This window comes from Pleurodeles waltl, chromosome 10 (genome assembly GCF_031143425.1).
Source record: "Pleurodeles waltl isolate 20211129_DDA chromosome 10, aPleWal1.hap1.20221129, whole genome shotgun sequence".
In the NCBI taxonomy this organism is placed as follows: domain Eukaryota; kingdom Metazoa; phylum Chordata; class Amphibia; order Caudata; family Salamandridae; genus Pleurodeles; species Pleurodeles waltl.
The window spans coordinates 998294543-998316660 of NC_090449.1; the positions used below are offsets into that span (position 1 = coordinate 998294543).

General features: G+C 43.8%; 1 pseudogene; it reads right to left on the bottom strand.

Moving 5' to 3' along the window:
* Positions 1-4144: 4144 nt before the first annotated feature.
* LOC138262467 (craniofacial development protein 2-like) lies at positions 4145-20660 on the bottom strand (annotated as a pseudogene).
* Positions 20661-22118: the final 1458 nt, after the last annotated feature.

Below are 22118 nucleotides of genomic sequence, written 5' to 3' on the forward strand. Positions count from 1 at the left end.
TTTGAAAGGCTGCTTCAGCAGCCTCAGTCCAGACAAACCCCTTCTTTAAATTGTCCTTCTTTAAGGTGTGAGTTATGTGGCTAGTCTGACTGGCAAAGTCTAGAATGAATTGTCGATAGAAGTTTGCTAAACCTAGGAAACATTGTGTTTCTTTTATGGTAGAAGGAGAAGGCCACTCTAGGATAGCTTGTACCTTTTCTTGATCCATAGCTATGCCGGTGGGACTTAAATGATAGCCCAGATATTTGACTTCCGTTATGTCGAACTCACATTTCTCTGGTTTGCAAAATAGTTGATGATCACGAAGTCTTTGAAGAACTTGTTTCACATGGGAAGTATGGAGTTCAGGATTTCTAGAATAAATAAGAATGTCATCTAGGTAGATCACGACTGTCTGATTAAGTAGGTCTGAAAACACTGAGTCCATAAATCTCTGGAAGATTGCGGGGGCGTTAGTAAGACCAAACGGCATAACCCTATATTCAAAATGGCCAAATGGGGTCCTGAATGCTGTCTTCCATTCGTCGCCTTCTCTTATGCGTAAAAGGTGGTAGGCTCCTCGTAAATCCAATTTAGTAAAACGTTGGGCCCCTCTGATTGCTTCCAGTATGTCCCTGATGAGAGGCAAAGGATAACGATCTTTAATGGTGATTTTATTCAGACCTCGAAAATCCAGGCACGGACGAAGATCCTTAGTCTTCTTGGGCACAAAAAAGAGAGGGGCCCCAGCCGGAGACGACGATGGAACAATAAGACCACTCTGTATATTTTCGTCCAGATACTCCTTTAGAACTTCCCTTTCGGGTTCCGTGAGGGAGTACATCCTCCCAAAAGGAACAATTGTGCCGGGTTCTAATGGAATTGCACAATCTTATTCTCGATGTGGAGGTAGCACAGGTTTTGACGGTTTTTGGAAAATATCCTGAAACTCCAAATAGTGGTCTGGGACCCCTTGGACCGTATTAATGGACATACCAGTGGCACCTTCAGTAGCTAAGGATCTTTTCGGAGACCAATACTTGTCGGAAGTAAAACAGTTCTCGTGACAAAATTGCGAAGACAAAGAGACTGTCCGGGTAACCCAATTTATATATGGGTTATGTCTAATGAGCCACGGAATTCCAAGAATGATGGTATGGTTAGGGGACGTAATAAGATCGAAGGAGATGTGTTCTTGATGGTTTCCCACCTGTAGACTTAACATCAGGGTAGTGGTGTCTACAGGACCAGAGGATATCAAAGATCCATCCACAGTGTGTACCTGTTCGGGTACTTCTTTTGCTTGAGTAGGAACTAGGTTAGCAGCAGCCCATGTCTTGTCCATGTATATACCACTAGCACCACAGTCTAGTAATGCCATAGTCTTTTCTTGACGACCGTCAGGAAGTTGTAACAGGACAGGAAAGATGAACAAGGCAGTTGTATTGTCATTAAAGGAGCTGATGGAAGGTATAGCTGTAGATCCCGTCCCCTCCCTTCTTACAGAGGACGGGAGGTGGCGTTTCCCGAAGGTCTGGACGGACGTACTGGACAGGTACGGAGTATGTGACCAGCAGAACCACAATACAGGCACAACCCTCTCTTGCGTCTGTCTTCTCGTTCACTAGCAGAGAGCGGACCTCGGGTAGTATCCACCTGCATGGGTTCCCCTTCGATGTCTCTAGCAGGAGTGCGAGGTTCCTCGGAACGCTGCAGGTATGCACGTGAGCTACTTGGCTGGGTAAACCCTCTACTCCTTTTCTTTTCCGATCTCCGTTCCTGAAGACGATATTCGATGGACAGTGCTTGATCCATCAGGCCACGAAGATCTTCCGCTCTGGTAGAATGCACTAGTTCATCCTTTATTTCTTCTTTGAGTCCTCTACGAAATAATGTTACCAGAGTACGTTCCACCCAAGTGGTCTCTGCCGCCAGCTGACGAAAACGGGTTATATATTGCAGGACGTCTTGGGAGCCTTGTTGGATGTCGCACAAGGCTTCTTCAGCGGAGGCTTCCAATCCAGGACGGCTAAACATTTGTTTGAAGCGACTCACAAAGGCGGAATAGTCTGACAATACAGGGTCGTCGGAGGACACCATCGGGGTTGCCCAGGCCAAGGCTGGACCGGATAAGGCACTGATAAGATAACCCACCTTGGTCCTGTCGTGGGAGAATTGAGTAGGTCGGAAGGCGAAATACACCGTTAAAGCATCCAAGAACTCGCGAAGCTTGGTTGGTTCAGCAGAGAAACAAGGGGTAGAAGCGGAGATTGTCGGAACATCACTGGTGCGGAGGGCCAAAGCCTGTCGTAACGCAGCATTTTCATTACGTAGTTGTTGCAACTCCTGGGCTTGTTGCTGAATCGTGGTTAACAGAGATTGCTCCGGATCTGCAGCAGCCGCCACTGTATTATCCATGGTGTTTGAGGACGTCGGAATGGTTGGGCGCTGCAATCTGTCACGACTCACGTGCTGCTTGCGCCTGGAATTTGCAGATCTGGTGGCGTGAATCTTCAATGTTCGGCTTTGGCCCAAAAAGGGGCGACTCTTTCTGGTAGCCACGGTGCTGTAGGCAATGGAGACACCAAGAACAGACCGTGCCCTTCAGAAAGTAGCGCCAGAGGGAAAAACCCCTTCCAAAGGGGAAAAACCTCCAAACAGGAAAAGTCCTGGAGAAAAAACAAGAACAAACAAACAGGAATCCAAAAGGAGCAAAAATCAGAAAACACAGAATGCTGAGTCCAAAACCAAAAGGCAAGGAAATCAGGAGCGAAGACACCAACTGAGCAGAAAGTGTTGCAGCGCAAAGAAAGAGGAAAAACACAGCCCTTATATACCAAAAAACAGGAAGTGACCCACAGGAAGTAAAAGGACACCATCTTAGATAGGGAAACAATATATAGAACAGAATAGTAGAGGAACCATAGAGAATAGGGAACAAGGAATGCTGGGAAAGCACAGGAATCTGGGAAGGAGGAAAAGACATAAAGAAAGGCACACAACAGACTGCAAAAAGAAGAAAGGACAAAGAAACGAAGAAAAACAGGTAAGAGGGTTCAGAGACCCCTGGGACAGTGAAAGGCAGAAGGAAGAACGAGGCCCCAAGCAAATCTGGGGCCTCGAAACGCGCAGGAGAGGCTGGGGGCGCGCCGCGTCTTAATAACGCGGTGCGCGGCCCGAGCCGAACGCCCGGCAGAAGTCGAGCTCTCGGCTCGCGCCGCACCGCGCGGCGCGACACATTGACTTTCATAAGCTTTGTTCATAACATCTATATACTGATAACATGAATGATCAAGAGCTTTCCTATATCATGACCTTATTAACTCTGAGTACCTGACCTGGAAAATAAATAAGGATTATGCACATTTTCGTATGAGAGTTTTTTTTTGTAGAATTCAATCTTATGCTCTGAACCTTGAACTGACTTGAGTTATTTCTTTGAATAGAAATTACTTAATAACAGTGATCAATAAATACATTAGCTTTTTCAGGAATAAGCTGCGTTAGACTCATGAATGATACTGTGAGGACACACTATAACAGTAATCAATGAACACGTTGTTTTTTTCAGGAATAAACTGTGATAAGCTCATGAATGATACTGCAAGGATACACTCTGTCTAGGCTTTCAAGCTACACTTTAAATATCAAACTGTGGATTGAGATTTCAATGACTAGAAATGATTGCGCTATTTGCCGATTTGAAACACAAGGGTTAAATACCAAGAATAACTCTCACACTCTATCATTGATTCAATCATCAGGATTTAAATGTCAAAATACCATCGCGCACTTTGCCGTTCTGAAATGCAAGTTTCAGTTGCCAAGAATGAATCGCACGCACTGATGCCGATTCGACCATCAAAGTTCAAATGTCAAAACGTGATCGCACACACTGCCGATCTGAACTTCAAGCGTTAAATGCCAAGAATGAATTGCGCACACTGCTGCCGATTCAACCATCAAGGTTTAAATGCCAAGATATGATCGCTCACACTGCCGATCCGAACTGTGAGAGGTAAATGCCAAGAATGAATTGTGCACACTGTTACTGATTCAACCATCAAGGTTTAAATGCCAGGATATGATCGCGCACACTGCCGATCCGAACTGCCAGTGTTAAATGCCAAAGAATGAATTGTGCATACTGCTGCCGATTCAACCATCAAGTTTTAATTGCCAGAATATGATCGCGCACACTGCCGATCCGGACTGCAAGAGTTAAATGCCAAGAATGAATTGTGCACACTGTTGCCGATTCAACCATCAAGTTTTAAATGCCAGGATATAATCGCGCACACTGTCGATCCGAACTGCAAGAGTTAAATGCCAAGAATGAATCGTGCACACTGCTGCCGATTCAACCATCAAGGTTTAAATGCCACAATACGATTAACCCGACCTCTGCCTTACCGCCCTTCTTGAAGATCACCAAGGAAATGAGGACAGGGCCTGGAAATCCTAGGTAGGCCTTCGTAATAGGAGCTCAGGAAAATGCTGCTGCTCTGCATCAGGAACTCTGAATAGTGAGCACGTGGAGCTGGGCTGGGTCCCTTAAATAGACCCAGGCCCCACCCACGTGCCAAACCCAGCTAGGCTGCAGGAAAGGATTCTAGAAAGCCTTAGAATAGGGACCACACCCTAACCGCACCCTGTAATCCTACAGCAAAGTCTTGAAAATGAGCAATGCATTGCAAACAGTATTAATGATGTTTCAATACGAATCTCTGCAATGCAAAACGTGAACATACTGTATTAACACATAATGCATAAAATATTACATGACATATGGATTGGCTTTTAGCATTACGTCGCCCGTAAAGCACGCACTGTCCTGATGTTGACATGGCCTGCCATATTTCTTTCTTGGTTGGCCATATTTCTTTATTGGTTGGTCTGCGGCAGTCGATTGGCAAGTCTTGGCAGCTGGCTTGTTGTCTGGTGGAGATTGCAACACTGGCTGGCAGTTTTTCAAAGTGCTCCACACACTCTATGTTATTGGCCTTTTTTCTACCCATAATTGTCTTTCCAGCTTTGTCTTTAACAGGTCTTCATGGCTTGCTGTATCTGCCAGATGGTTTCCTTGTTATATCAGTTCTCTCTAGTTTACATGGCTTTCGGCTTTCTGCTTTCTGGGCTTCTTTGGCAAGACCATTGATGATTTTTTGCTTGTCTGCTCTCAAACTTTTCTTTCCTTTCTTTGTGCATTTACCTTGAGCTTTTGGTTTTTCTGCTCTGGTTTGGTTAGTGTTGACTGCTGCTTTCTTTTCCATTCTCGCTTGGATTTTGCAGAGAGTCTCAATGGCGATCCACTCTTTATGCTGGTGTTTAGGGGGACCCAGTACCTCCTGGCTGGTTGATGTCACTATTTCATTGATCTTCACATACTGCTAATCAACCGGATCTCTGTTGTCTGTCTTCTAGTTCTTGCAGGACTTGTTACTGAGGGTGACTGAGTATTCACTCCATTTCTGTGCATCTTTGAGGAGGTTGGTGTTATATCACTGGTGTTAGATTGTTGGTTGCATCCATGCTTTCTACAGCTTAAGCTTTAGTCTGACCATGAGAAGGTGATGGTTTGATGCCATGTCCACTGCTCTCATCACTCTCACATCCTGCAGGGACCTTTGGAACTTCTTGGGAATGCAGACATGGTTGATCCGATTCTCTGTTGAATGGTCTGGTACTACCCACATTGCTTGTGTATTCTTTTGTGGGGGAATACACTACAACATATCACCAGACTGTTCAGGGCACAGAGATCTGTAAGTCCTTTACCATTCTTGTTCATGTCGCCAAGGCGATGGTTGCCAATGACTTCTTCATACCCAGTGTTGTCACTTCCAGTCTTGGCATTGAGGTTTCCTATCAGTATGCTGATGTCTCTCTGAAGCATTTCCACAGGATGGACTGGACTCTTTTGTAGAACTCTTTTTTTCCCCCTGTCTTCTTTGCTGAATTTGTAGCTGCATAGCACAGGATTACATTTATGTTGATATGCTTTTTCTTTGTGTAGAAGGTAGCTGTGATGATTCTGAGACCGTGGGCTTCCCATCCAAACAGAGCTGTATTGACTGCTGGCAAAAGTATCTGTGATACCCCCTGAGTGTGGGGGTGTTCTCTTCTTATTGTTCAAAATACAGCAGCATTCCTACTGCCTAGAGTCAGTCTTTTCTGTCCTTACTGTGCCCATCTGGTCTCACTGATGTCAAGCAGGACGAGGGTGTATATTTTCATCTTCGCTGCCATTTGAACTGTCTTGCCTGTCTCATACATGGCCCTCACGTTCCATGCCCCGATGGTGATTGTCTTGGCGAAAAGCAGGTAGATAAGCTTTGAGGCTTATAGGGATCTCTAGCTTTCACCACAATGAGTCATAGCTCTCTGTAAAGGAGAATCATCTATTTGAGATTTATTGTGAATTGCAATTAGGTAATCATAAATTGGTATGTACTTATTTTTTAGTGACGCACTTCACAAATCACAATTCATGCGAGTTACAATTTTTGAGATTGGATTTTGGGATTTCCAAAATTTTAACTGCGGTCACAGATTGTGAGCGCAATCATATACACAGAGAATCACTTTCTGGTTCTGGTGTTTCACCCTGAGGGTCAAACACCAGAACCAGGAAGTGCTTATTATTGAAGAGAGAGAGAGAGGAGGTGCTGCTAACATCTGTCATATCTGCTTGCTTGGTGGCTTAGAGGGACCCCACAAAAAATAAACCAATGGCAAGTCAGGAAGGAGATAAGAAGGCAGGAGGCACAAAGAAAATTGAAACTGTCTGAGAAGGAGAATGAGATCCTAATGGAGGCATGCTGAAATCATCAAGATTTCTGTTTGGGACAGCCTCAAAGACTGTCACTGAGGCATAAAAAAAGATCTGGGTTGATATGAAGGCCAAAATAAATGCAGTCACAGTCATACAGCACTTTATTGAGGAAATCAGAAAAAGATGGTACAACCTCAGGTCGAAGACCAAAGAAAAGGTAGCTTCACACCTGGAGGAGAGTCATGTTACACGGGAGTATCTTCCAGAGTAACTTCAGCTACAGTCATCGAAACACCAGTGCAAGGCACCCTTGAAGCAGAGGCAGTTGGTGGATTTGGCCAAAAAGACACCTAACTTCAGGATTCAACCAAGTATGTTCAGCATCCCCATTGCATTTTAAAAATTGTGTTGCAAATCTAAAAACGTAGCACTGATTGTAGTCATACCAGTGCATCATGGAGCATGTAGTAAATTAAGCCTAGTGATTCTTTTGTACAAGTTTATTGTGACTAAACAACAAAGGTATGTTAGATATATTAAATTCATACAGAAAAGAAATGATTATAAGTTTTTTCTACACCACAAATGAAGGTGCACATCACACAGAAGGGACAGAGTCACAGGGAGGTGAGACAACTAGCATGGATGAGGAAGAGGAGACAATTGACACCTACAGTGGAGCCTCCACATCACATGGCACACCACAAGCACTGTGTTTCACCTCAGCCTGCATCACAAGAGTAGGGTGAGGGCCAACCACATCTGAGTCCTGCAATTTCACCTGTAATGAGACCACACAATCTACATATTTTGGGACATGGTCCACAAAGACGTAGACCAAGCCCTGTGCCATAAACACTGCCATCTAATCCACAATTACCAAAGGACACACAGGTGTTCGGAAGGCTGTAAAGCCAATGTTAAACATTCATTGCCTGCAACAAATACAAATGAAGCATATGAATAGGAATTGGCAGAGCATTCAACAAAATATCTCATTAGGATTTGGAAATTGTTTCAGACAGTTAGCCGAAAACCAAAAACAAATGGAATAAAGATGGACAGCATGATAGCTGCTCTAGAGAAGTTGTGTGACCAATTTGCATACAGTGACTTCAGTCAAAAACAGAGAAAAAGACAGTGCAGCAAGAGTGGCAAAGTCTCGGGTGTTACAACAAATAACATCTGCAGTTGAGGCAATACAGACTGACCACATTGCAGGTGGTACAGCTAGAGATGTTTAGGATAGTGGGGACCAATCTAGCATTAGCAGTGTGTCCACTAAAGATGCCAGGTCAATGAGACTCCAGCAGCTGGGAAATTTTGTTAACAGGCATCAACATATTTCTTTGTTTCATGAACATGCACAGTGCATTTTTATTATTGACTCACGTCCCAAAGTAATGTGAGGCAATGTGGGTCCTGAGCCTCTCATCTGTAGGCTGCTGAACAGGTGGCCCACGATTTTCATCCCACGAAAACCTCGATGTGTAAGCCTCTCCTGGTGCCAATATTGTGTAGGATGGTGCACATTGCTACTAACTTACATGCCATTTCTGGGACATATTGTAATTCACTTCCAGTCTTGTATAGGGATCGGAAACACGTTTCAGTAGGTCAAATGTCTGCTCAATTACACTCCTGGTGCAACAATGTACAATGTTTTATTGCTGCTCATTTTGGGAGGTGGGAGAAAGGTATGGTGTGAGAATCCATTGACATAGGTAATACACACTATCACCTTGAAAACATACATGAATGTGAGGCTACAAAACAATTTGCCAGAAAACACCAAAACATATCTGTATTTACATTTCTTTTCATTACCTAATAAAAATCCATCATCCAACTCCCCTCTTTCCAGCTCTCTGTATGTTCCACTGTACCTAAACATGAAGGAGTAATAGGTGCTTCCTGGATATTGTGGCACAGCATCAGTTTTTATATGGAGTGCATTATATACCACTTGAACATTGAGGGAATGTGTATCTTTCCTGTTCCTGCTCAGATATCAGAGATAGGATAAATGAAATATGGGAATACGTCTCTCATCTATATACCCTATGACATCAGGAAAATTGGCAATCATCTAAAATTGCAATATATTGATTTGCATTTCCTGGGCATTCCTGCGTAGGTATATGTGGGGGTGGATATAGAGCAGCATGGCATCTAGGAATGCATGGAGGAAATGTGAAAGCACACATTGAGACCCCCCTCCTGCAACAGCAATCACACCCTGATAACTGCCAGAGGACAATGGGTCTAACAAGCACAACACCTGAATATGAGTGGGGCTAGAACTGCTGCGCATGGTACTGCTTTCTAGATGTGGCTGTAGGAGGGCAATAAACTCCAATATGACATTGCTACTTATCCTGTATTTGTCATGTATTTCTTCTTCTATTTGTTGAAAAATGGTCAGCCTGACTCTGAAAATCCTCTTTTGTCTCCATCTATTCCTCTGCTGAACAGCCAGTATTCACATCCTCCATGCAATGATGTACAGAGTAGTCATTGTGGAAACCCCTAATGCCTTCTGGGCCTGCTTTTATACTTTCCACCCAGTTACCAACTGGTTCGAATTGGTTTTAAATTGCATGTGCAAGCATGTCTTTTTGCATCTTGTCTTAGTTTGCGACTGCCTCTCACATACCATTTGCGAATGGCAATTAGGGATTTCTTAATTGGGATTTGAGGTTTTAGATCGCAAAATATACTGACTCGCAAAATGTTTGCATCGCAATTTTTGATTTGTAAATGACTTTACTACATTTGTAAAAAGCCATTTTCCCATTCACAAACCACTCTGCGACCAATTTGCATGTTGCTAATTTTTGTACATATGACCCTTGGTATTTTGGTTGACATTTCTGTATCTAGGAATTTTTTGCATGGTGGGGTAGTTAGCCCAAGGTATAACCCACCTACTTTTGCAGCTGGGCTTGGAACTGGCCACGGCAGAGTTATGCACTCACCTGTGGTGTTCAATTAATCTAATAGCTGGTTCAGTGGCTTACCAAAGTCCCTCCAACAAGGTTTGCCACCATTGCTCCCCATCTGCATAGACTATGGGCCTAATTACGAGTACGGCGGTCCATAAGACCATCGTACCCACTGTGACGGTTCAACCGTCTCATCCCTGGCAGCCCAACTGCTAGATTACGACCCTGGCAGTCAGTCCACCAGGAGACCGCCACCACTGCCAGGATCAGAGACCCTGACGGGTTGGCAGCAGTGAAAGTAGTGGTCAGCCAAGGCAGTGCCAAGTTCGGCACTGCCATGCTGATCACAACTTTCCTTTCCGCCAACCTTTTCATGGCTAGGACCCCACCATAAAAAGGCTAGTGGAAAGGAAGAGATGGGGCTGCAGGAGGGCCCCTGCGCTGCCCAAGACCATGTTGTGGGCAGTGCAGGGGCCCCTCTGCCAGCACCCTTGGAATGCACACTGTCTGCCTTTACAGTTGTGCATTCCGAGGGTGCTGTGCACGGTGGCATTGGAGAGCCGAGGCCAATGCTGTTGCACTGTTTCTGCCGGTCAGCCCAGAGGAAACACCAATGTTAGTGAGGCCAACGACTTGACGGCCGCCTCCCCACTGCCGTATTGGAGTTCGGGGAGTCATACCGCCTAACTCATAATTAAGCCCTATGTTTGTCTCTCATTTCCTTGGTGGGTTGGTCTCTCATTCCAGTTGTGACTTTTCCGTTAATTATTACACTGCGTGGCTGAATACTGTTAATTGTCCTCATAAGAGTTCAGGGACAGCATTTCTACAGCATTTCTTCCAGCATGTCTGTATTCCAAAAACCTGACACCCCCCGAAGGTACCGATGTGAGGGACCTCTATAATTCTAGGGAGTGGAGTACTGGGGGTTTGAAGTAGGACCAAGAGCCTCCCTTGAGAAAGGAGGATTTACCAATGGAATCAGTTAATCCATTCCTGATGTCCCCATAAATTCTTAATTTTCCTGTGGTATTCCATTCAGAGACACCACTGGGTGAAACACTGCTGCTTTGCAGAGTTTCTATAGATCTGGTAATCCTACTTCGGCCAGTAACCACAGAATGAGGTCCCAAGTGCCCTTTTTTGGGTGTTGTTTTTGTCAAGAAGTTGGTTTATCCCTGTGAACACTGTTAAATGCTGCTATCTAGCCTGTGACTCTTAGCAAAATAGTCCCAAACCCAAAGTCACAAGGTCTATTTCAGGCCAGTATTTGCAAACCCCTGTTGTAACTGCACTTATGTCACGAATTTGTTTCAGAAGATTTTGCATTTAAATATCATCTGTTTAATTCTTTTAAAAGCAGATTTCATTCCTCATCAAAACTGTATATTTTATTCGGATCTTCCGAATGATCATGCTTTTTTTCAAATTAGGGTTTACCTAATAAAATAGAAGGTAGCCAGAACGCATTGGCATTAGAAAAACGTATTATTGTATAAAACAGTGGTAAATAGGCAATATTGTTAATAAAGTTAATGGGTAAGAGCATCCTTGTAAATTGCATCATTTATAAAACTACACAAAAGGGCAGATTGCTGCCTAATGAGGTCAATTACAAGAGTTGCCTCTATAAGGGTAATACATGTCCTACACAAGCCTTTCAACACTCATTAAAGCGTTCTTTTGGAACCTGTGAATAATAGGATTAATATAGCTGTGGGCACTCCGGGGTCAGGAGGCAATAGATCAATCCAGACAGCAGAGCACATTAAAAGGATTATAGATTACCATTAGATGGCTGTTTCACGAGCAGAGAGTCACTCTCAAGCATTGCCAAAGGTTAACAGAGATAGGAGGTCGATGTTTCCAGTTTATAATCCAGTGAGAGACATTAGTTATGGGACTTTACCTCTGATAAAAAGGACACTAACAAACAAAGAAAGGCTTTTTGTAACTCAACTGGTTTAAAACGGCAAACTACTTCTCAAAACGATGAAGGGCACAGGTCTGCTGTGATAATTGAAAAACATGATATTGCCTGGAAAGATGGAGCCCCGTTAATCAAAAGCCTGGGGGAGATGCAGTGGGCAGAATTGTGAGGCAGCATTTTTGACGCTCTCACTCCCAGGTCAGACTTATTTTGCAAATGTCTGCTGTATATTACACATTCAATGTAAATGTGGTAGCTCATGTACAAAATTATTATACCTATATGTATTCACTGAAATAAACAAACATCACAGAGACATTACACTTCCGTGTTGAAATAATATACAAAACTAACATTTAAAAACAAAACAAAAAAATGAAAATCACCAGTTATCATTTACTGAGTTTACTATATCTTGTGCACACACCATGCCCTGCTTATGACCTCACATATTACCTCACTAATGACATGTTAGATGACTTCAGTGATGACATCTCAAATGATATTGTTATGAACATCACAGATCACTGATTACATCATCCAAACTACTGCTTGGTAAACTGAAACTGTGTAATAACTGGAAACAAGTCTCATTCAGTATGGTAACAGTTATGTTGTGCACTATCTAGCTAACAGTGCAGTTTTAAGTTCAAGTTATACTTCATTAAAGTGATATAAAGACTGAGGGCCTTATTACGAGTGTGGCGGCCTTCAGGCTGCCACACTCGTGGTAGTGGTTGGACCGCCACCAAAGTGGTGGTCTGACCGCCATATTACGTCATTGGACCACTGGCACTGCCAGGTTGCTGCCGGTTAACAGCCTGGCGGTGCTGGAGATCTTAATCTGCCAGGGCAGCAGTGTAAACAGCTGGGGATTAGGAGTCCCCTCTTCACCGCCATGCAAAGGCTGGCCGAGATGGGGTGCTTGGGGCCCTGCATTACCCATGCACTTGGCATGGGCAGTGCAGGGGCCCCCATGGACAGCCCCGTCATGCTTTCCCCTGCCTGAATTACAGGCAGTGAAAAGCGCGACGGGTGCTATTGCACCAGTCGCACCGCAACATTGCCGCCAGCTCAATTACGAGCCGGCAACAATGTTGAGGCCTCTTTCCCGCTGGGCCAACGGGCGGAAATGCTGTTTCCGCCCGCTGGCCCAGTGGGAAACTCTTAATAGGGCCACTGGGCGAAAAACTGGAATGGCTGTTTTCTGACCCAAAAAGTTTGGCTGGCAGCCTCTGCCACCCAACAAACTCTTAATAATGCCCTGAGTGTAGCTAGTGTGGGTTGCATACGTATCCTTCTGTGGATGTCTGTGTACATGCTGATGTGAAAGAGTTGTCATGTAGTGCTATAGACAATTTCTGTAAAAACTGGAGACTTAACAAGTGGATGTATTTATTTCCAAAAGGTCACTGAAAATTCTGAGGCATCTATTGTTGTAAAATGTATACTGTGTAGCTGACTCACAGGCAGGTCGAATCACAGTATGACTGCATGCATTCTTAAAATAGTGTGTACCATTCTGCTCACTTCAAGAATATGTGTGGCATTTTTTTTCATGGGCCTGGGTGTATTTTTATTTACTCTGGAGTAATTGGAGTAATGTTGTAATCCTGCATTACTCTTGTGACACGTAATTACCAATTTTACCACCTAAACACCACTTCACATAACTGAGTCTCCCATTTGGGGAGAATTGGACCACGAGAAGCACTGAAACAATGCAATTGTGTGAACCGTCAGATTCATCTTTTGGCAAACTGATCAGCATGTGCAACTGTTGTTTTAAATGCAAGCAGCAGTACTATTTTAACTAGTGTGGTTGCTGGTCAGAGTTTTGAGTAGACTTTTTTCACTTGAGTGGCCAGAAAATCAGCTCTGTATTCATTTTTGAGTTGATATTTTACTTGAAGAATTTGATGGGATTTGTTTTTGTGCCAAATGCATTATTTATTCATTTTATTTTTTTTAAACAGGAAGTGTCATAGAGACTGGAAGTCTACTTTGCATACAGTAGCAACTTCATCTTCCTGTCCTGAAGACTTCTCCCTCTGCTTTGTCCAGCCCTTGATCACTTTGCGCTTTGATTTTGAAAGGCAAGCATCACTCTTTCCCTTTCTCTGCAGACTATTATGTATCTACACCACTTCAGTCTTAACTTTTTGGGAAAAATCCAGTTCAGTGCAGCACTTTCGAAAAAGTGCTTTGATTTAGGCTTTAGGGAGGACATGCACCAGTATATATATATATATATATATTTTTAATTTTGTATCTTTGTTGGTGGGTGGCCAGATTTTGAGCTTGAGGGGGTGCATGAGGGATTTTTTTTTCAGGGAAATGTTTGCATCTTTCTTGAAGATAGTGGCCTATGGTGAAATATACTTTTTCACCATTTCCGTGTGTGGGGTTTGTGAATTTTGTACTGATTTTTCTCTGATGTTGTTATTTTACAGTGCTAGGCCTAGTCTGCCCTGCACTTTGCCTTGGGTGTAATTTTTTACATATTGTTCACATTCTTACTGCTGCTGCGCTATTTTTTTTCCAAAACAATTAGGGGTTGTGGATGTCTTTGAATTCAATGCAAATAGGAAATTATTTGAATTTTTTGTCTGTGTGTTCCTGTTGCTAGCTAGGGTTGGAGTGGCTCCTGAAACGTCTTCTTGCCCACCATTTTTTGTGAGTTTGTGTATGTATGGCATGATTGATAGTGTGGTTTGGGAATTTTTAAAATTAACTTAATTTCCGTTTTCGGCATTGCTGATTTCATCTTGGTGTATAAGGGGCATTTGCATGTGTGGGCCAAGACACTTTGGGTAAATAATATCTTTGCAATCCTTTCAATGCAATACTACAACATGTTTTTTTCTAAGGAGGAAAGCTGCTCCAGGTAGGGCAGGGCAGAGCAACTGTCCTCCTCACTCTTCATGCCTCTTTTTTGCTGGCAACGCAGCAGTGGCCATTTTGTGTAGCCAGTGTGTACTTTTGAAATAGACTCCCTTTGTGTATTTTGTTCTCCGTGTCTTTTTGTCACTAGCCATGTGGTGTTGATCATTTTGTGTAGCCAGTGTGTATTTGCCATAGACTGCAATATGTCCTTTGTTCTCCCTACCTCTTCTTTGCTGGTCATGAGGTGGTGATCATTTTGTGTAGTCAGTGTGTTTGTGATTTTGTGTGTATGTGTGTGGAGGGGTGGGGTTGGCCATGAAGTCTTTGTACTCAATGCCTCCTATGCTGGCCATTTGGAGACTACCATTTTGTGAAGCCAATTAGAGAGAGTGTATGTGTGTATCATGTGTGTGTGTGTGTGGGGGGGGCATGTGTGTTTGACAGCTATTTTGTCTTTGTTTTCTATCTATAATTCTTCAGTGGATTTGTGGTGGATGAGCTGCCTTCAATCCTGTAGCCGGGTGCCGGAACACCTGGCTACTGACAATGGCGGCCTCCAGGCAGCCTGATACCCCGGGGGCACTGCAGGAGCGGGACAGGAAAACACACCCCTCGTGAATCCGGATATCCGTATTCCCATAGTTCAAAACCCCACGGAACGTCCGCGGCGTGGAGAGGATGACGCGAGAGCAGAGGAGAAGTCAGAAGAGGACGATGCGGGAACAGAAGAGAAAACAGAGCGGGAGGACGCAGAGACAGGGGAGAGACAGAGCGAAGGACCACCTGAGGAGCGGAGCTGCCCGGAACAGCTGACTCCCGGACAAAATCTCGACGGAGGGCAAGGAAGCCCAGAAACGCAGAGACTCCGCCACGTCCCTGGAGGGGCGTGGCTCCAGCAAGTACGGTCCTGCTTACAAAGCAGGATAAACGCTTTGGTGGGGAAGGAGGAGGGAGAGAGAGGGAGGAAAAAGGGTAAAGGAGGAAGAGGGAGGAAGGGAAGGGACTAAAATGGGAATAACTGGCTGAAATTGTCATATAATTATTTTCTCATACCTGATTGCCTTATTTGCAGTTGTTGTGGCTTATTTGAAGAATAAGAGAACTATTTGCTAAGCTTGACCCCTCTTCACTAATATCCACACATACCTTTATCACACGGGTGATGTGAGTTTGACATGTCCTCCATAGGGATATAGCACACTAAGGTGTTTGCACTATCGGGTTACCCCCCTCTCCCAATAGACCCTTTTTCTTACTATTTCACCATATTCTATCTCCAACCCCTCTCACCCTACTAAAACAGTCCAAGAAGCCAATCCAGAGTTACGACTTACCTTCTTTTCTTCCCCGGCTTTCCTGACGATGCCATTCCACCACGAGATCTTCGGTGGGACTCCAGAAGACCTGAAAGAGAGAAGAGGAAAGAAAAGATTATTACACTGAAAGAGAGAGACTCATGGACTGATAGAGAGGACTTGTGAATTACCAATAAAATACCCATCTTTCACAAACCTCAAACCCCAAGTTGTCTTGTATGTCCTTAATGCTACGCCCAACACCACAAATCCCTTTTTTAACTTTTAAGAGCCATTTTCTAAGAACATTGATAGAAGTGACATACAATATTTGTGTTCTTTTTTTTATTTTTTTTCCCTGATATATTTATTTGTCCTGGTGGCTGACTGTAGTATAATGTTATTTTCATTAGTTTTAAAAATGTTGCCTGACTCTCCCAGCTTTCATTAGAAGCCTCATGGGCCCTGGAGGGGCATCAGCAAATATTTGATATATATACATTTTTTGCCAGTGTATGTTTGCTATAGGCTGCCATGTGTTCTTTGTTCTCCATGCCTCCTTCTTTGCTGGCCATGCAGCAGTGGACCTTTTATGTAGCCATTGTGTGTGTGTGTTTGTTTGATGGACATTTTGTCTTTGTTTTCCTTGCCTCCTTCTTCTACGGTCATGTGGTGGATAAGCAAGCTTACACTATTTTGCGCATCCAGTGTTTGCTTCAATCCTCTTAGTTTACCTATAAATGCCATTGTTTAGGAACATTGATAGAAGAGGCTGATTACATTTTTGTTAATTTGTTCCTGATGTATTTATTTATACTTATGGCTGATGGAAGTGCAATGTTGTTATTTGTATTTATTTTCTCAATATTTGACTGCCTTCCCTTGCCTTCCATTGAGATAATATGGGACCTGGTAGGGTGGCAGCAATTGTTTAATGTATTTTCTGCAATTTTTGCCTGCCTCCCCGTGCCCTCCATAGAGTCCCTACAGGCCCAGCTGGGCCACCAGCAATTATTGAATGTATTTGTTTTTCAATTCTAGCCTGTCTCCTCCTGCCTCCCACAGAATCTCCTTGGGTCTTGGTGGGGCACCAGTAATTATTTCATATATTAATTATATCTTTTGTACATTCTTTACATTTCCCCCCCTGGGCCATAAAGGGATCCAAAAGCTCTGGAGGGCCACAAACTAACATTTTCTGTGTACTATTGTCATGTGAAAAATAGTTCATGTATGTTTTGGGTACACTACTGTTCAGCATTTGAGATGATGAGGATGATGATGACTTTGCTTGTGTTACTTTGGCTAGATTCTTCTGGTTGCCTACATGTCACAGACATTTTAGTGTTGCTTGGCTTGCATATGATGCAGAAAATGTTACATATGGTACTGACACAGAAATCTGCAAAAGAATTAGCTGACAGTGACACCTGAGTCCTCTTCTGCTAAGTGCTTCTACTTCTAATGAAACATGTGACCTGTGGGGAGGAGAAGGAGAAGCAAGCTGCCAGTGCGATCAATGGCATCAAGCCTTAATCCTTTTCAGGAAATGTGACATACATGCTACCCCCTGCTCTGGACAGAAAGAGCCTGGGAGGATCACTCCTACCCCAATATCACCACCATCAACAACAACTAAGGCCATGTCTCCTAATGCTGCTGTGAATTCAGTCATGCAGAGCAGTAAATCGGAAATTGAATTTTCTCAACCACAAAGCACATCATTTCAGGAAAGTAGACAACAGGAGCCAGAATCAGCAACAGATGTTCCAAAAGTGGTTCAGAAGACAAGGTTGAGGTTCCTGATGAGCAAGAACATTGCTCTTCCTCTATTGACTTGACCATGTCTAGCAAGGAAAATAAAGAGTACTCCCCACTTTCTCCAATAACTGTTCTGATGATCTGGACATGGATTGTGATAAGACTGAGTATGAGAGATGAAGGAAAAGGATGGTTCATGAGATCCTCCCAAATGAGGAAGGTGGTTATGATGAAAACACGCCAGTGATCATCAGTGTGGAGAGTGGCATAGAGGTGATATATGTCACCTCTATTCAACCTCCTAAGAGGCATGTGGTTCCACCAACACCTTCAGCTCCCATGTTTGCAAGACCCCACAAATCTGCAGCCACCACCAACACCCTATCACAGTCGCAGCACGCCCTACAGACATGCAAATAACAACACAGTCACCTAGCTCTACATCTATTTCTTCAGGTTTTTGGTTCAATAATAAAGCGCCCCTTTCCAGTTTGGGACTTCTTTACATGTAATCAGCAAGAAAGTTTATTGCGGTACACTAGGTAGGCACTAGGCACTATGGTACCAAAGTCCAACTGTCACATTTGAAAAAAACAACACACACTCCTATGGGAAGAGCATCTTAATAACATACCTGCTGTATTTAGAGAGAACCAGCAGCTAAAGCAATAGTAGAAGGCAATCAAGAGGAAGGACAGTTGGATGTCAGCAGCATCCTGCAGTCCTGTACTATATGCCACCACCATGATATATAGTCCTCACCCACAGCAACTTCTTCATGCCACAAGGCACAGCAGAATGCAACAACTTCCACCCAAAGTGCTCAGGCACCCTACCTCCTATTGGAAGCCGTAGGTCTCTTGTGGCAGTAATGCCACAAGTAAAACAGTCTACTTTTACGGTTATGTTTTCTTAGGAGTCACTGTACCACCTGAACCAGGAAAAAAGTTGTTTCAACAACGGGAAGCTGGCTAGAATGTTACTGCATGACCTCCTCTCTCTTTCTTTGTGGAAGGAATGGGCTTTCTAGAATTTGTGGAGGCCCTCTGCCCAAAACAAAATTTTGCCAGAATGGCTGTGCCAGACCTGCATCATGAAGTGCTGCAATTGGTTGGCAACAAATGAAGCAAGGTTCTGTTCAGTCCATCCACCTCTACAATGGACATGTGGATCTGTTCTCAAGCAACAGATTACATGTTCAACCCTGCACATTGTACCTCTTTTCAGGGAGCTAGGCAATGCCTAGCTACCAGTCTCACTGCAAACAATTCTTTTCCGGCATTCAGTAGCATGCAACAGTCGCAATGTTCACCATGGAGCAATCGCATACAGCTACTAACATCTTGGAAGGGTTTAGTACCAAGATCTAGAAATGGCTTAAACTCAGAGCTTTCAGAAAAGGATTTTGTGCCATTCACAATAGCACTAATATAGTTAAAGCTATAGCTGACTATGGATATTTCAGATTCCTTTGTCTTGCGCATTGCATCAACTTAATTGTACAGGACTTTCTCAAAAAAAGGTAGTCAGCGACATACTGGTCACCCTCTGAAGTATATGTACTTATTTCAGTCATTTGCTCAAAGCCCGGAAGCAATTGAGAAGCATTCAGTGAGCTATTTCACTATCTAAAAAGCCCCTCGTGCAGGAGGAGCCAACATGTTGTAATTTAACCCACTACTTGCTGGAACGCCTGTTTGGGCAGTACAAGTCTCCCAACAGTTACGTAAATCAAAGGAAAGAGGATATAACTTCCTAATCAATGACAAAGGAAGTAGACAAATGAGGGCTACTGGAATACCTGATACAAACACTACTTCCTTTTGCGCTTAAGACAAAAGACATCAGCAAGGAAAACAGTACCATGAGCCAAGCAATCCTGTTGTTGCATCCGCTACAGAATCAGTTGAAAAAGGGGGAATAAACATTCACTAGCATCAATGAAGAAGCAGCTTCTTCAGTGGATACCTTAATGCTTTTCTTGAACAGTAATTGAAGGCAACAAAAAAGAGACTGTGTCCTCCAAAGACTACATTGGTGCCACTTAAGTAACCCTTTAAAAATGTCTCAGGCCTGCCATTGCAGCCTGTGCTCAATTTTAAGCTGCAAATTTGACCTGGCAACATAAACCTTAACAAAGCCTAAACCAAATTTTTTAATGCATATGTTACTGCTAACGTGGACCCTAAACAGCCAGCAGGCCAGGGTGTTTAAAAAGTTAAACATGTACTGTTAAGTTCTACATGTTCTGGTAGTGAAAACTCCAGAATTCATTTTTCACTACTGTGAGTCCTACCACTGAAATAGGATAAAGTTGGGGTATCTTATTACATTTAATAAGTGCTAACTTTTGATTGGGACAAATAGGAATGTCATGTTTGGTATCAAAAGAATTGTCATTTAAACCCCTCAATAATTATGAAGTTGGATTTTAAGTCATAATTTTGAAAATGTAACTTTTAGAAAGTTGGCATTTTATTTGCCTGAAGTCTGTTTCCTGGGTCACATGGGTATCATAGTTGTCACTTGACCATTGTGTATTCGTCCCAAATGGTGAGACAAAGGGGAGCTTGGTGCTGGCAGGATGGGCCATTCTTCCAGGATGTGTGGGGCAGAGGTGTTTCCTGCCCTACGTATCTTTCAAAGGAGCTGCATCAGCACACTCATAAAGAACACTAGCCTTTTGTCCCCTAGCACCTGTGAAACATGAGCAGAGAGGAAGAAAATTCCAGAACCATCTCTGGGGGACTCCAAATATTTCTTCCACTTCAAAGCTGGCACCAGGTATAAAAATAGGAGCCTCAGTCCCACTCTTCACTCCTGTATCTGTGGATGACATGCAGAAGTCGTGCCCTGCACGTCTGAGGACTGTCCTGCTGTTTGAGGCCTTCTTTGTACTTCAGAGGACTGCTCTGCTGCTGGAGGGCTTCCTTGCTGCTTGAACCCAGGACTATCACAGTGACTCCAGGGGCTAGTTGGCTGGTCGTCAGAGCTACAGGGGTACAAAAAGCTTCAACATCACATGGAGCCTGCCTGAAGTGAGTCATAGCCTCCAAATGGTCCCCTCTAAGTCCTAGACCCTTGGACATGGTGCTAAAGGTGCCCAAACAGCCTAAAATCAAAACTAGGGACTTATAAATTTTTCAGCAAAAAAGTACCCTTAGAACTGAGGCGAGACCAGTACTTACCTGCTCGCTGATCTGCCCAAGGTGCATGGCTGGTCAGCCTGACTTCACAAAGCTCCCACTATGTTCTTCTCTGCAGCAGTATATCCTGCTCAGTGACTCATCACTGGTGAACCCCTTGTTGGCTACAGCCTGCAGCTTCATCTTGTTGGGGATCTACCAATAAAGTGACAAAGCCCTAACATAGAAATCTTCACTGCAACTTCGCCCTGGGGCTCCTTGACAATGAAGCCTCTTCCTCAAACACCGCTATCTGCCTTGCCTCACTGAAGTTTATTTTTTCTGGCATTTCCCTTGAAATTTCTTCTAAGCCCGTAGGTAAGCCAAGACCGGGACCAATCCACTCCATATATCTGAAGTGCACTTCATCACAGTTGACCATAACTTTCCAGTTTGCCCAGGTCTTGTGCGACTAGATGTATCTGATTCTACTGTTTGGATTTTTGCCATTTTGGTGTCAAATAACCTACTAAATTGTACTTTTTTTTTCTAAATTGGCATTTGATCTTTCTTGTGCTGGCCGCTTGGGTGCTGCTCAAGTACTTTACATATTGCCTCTAACATAACCCTGACTGATTTTGTGGAAAGCTACCAGAGGGTTAAGCACAAGTTAATTAGGGAATTGTACCTTAGTGTCCTTGGTGTTAAGATGCCAGGTCTGCTCCACATTGCATTGATTCTATAAAATCATCCATCAGGAGCTGCAATGTGCCACGATGCAAGGTCCTGCTCCTGGCTGCGTCGGGCTGCGTTGGTTATTATGATGGATCTGCCAATCAGGAGCTTTGAGGTGTTGTGATGCGAGGTCCAATATCAGTGATCATCACACTACAATAGTTCTGATGAAGCCACATATCAGGAACTGCAAGGTGCTGCAATGCACGGTCCTGCATTGGGTTACGTCATGCCGGGTCAGTTTTGCTGGAAACCCCTTAATTGTGCCAGTAGGAGTACTCTCTGATTTCAGCCAGTGAGCCAGGACATGGAGGGCACTTCTTGGGAATCAGGAGTCACTTCAGCAGAGGCCAACAGGGCTCAGGCAGGTCCATTTACTGGTCCAGGCAAGTCCATTTGCACCAGGTGAGCTAGGCAATATGCACGGAGGCTCACACTGGAGGTTAGCCGATTGACCCTTGGGGTTACTCTGGTTAGCCTGGGATGAAGGCAAGCAAGTCTAGTCTTCCTTCTCAAATAACAAGGTAGTCCTTCAAGCAGTAGGGCAGTCCTTTGTCAACAGGGTAATCCCTCTTGTGTAACAGAGTTCCAGGAGTGTTCTAGTGAGTGGCTCTGAAGGTCCAATTTATATACTTGGTGTGGCCTGTGTGTGAGAGGACTCCCTGTCCTTCCCGTATCTGGTTTTAG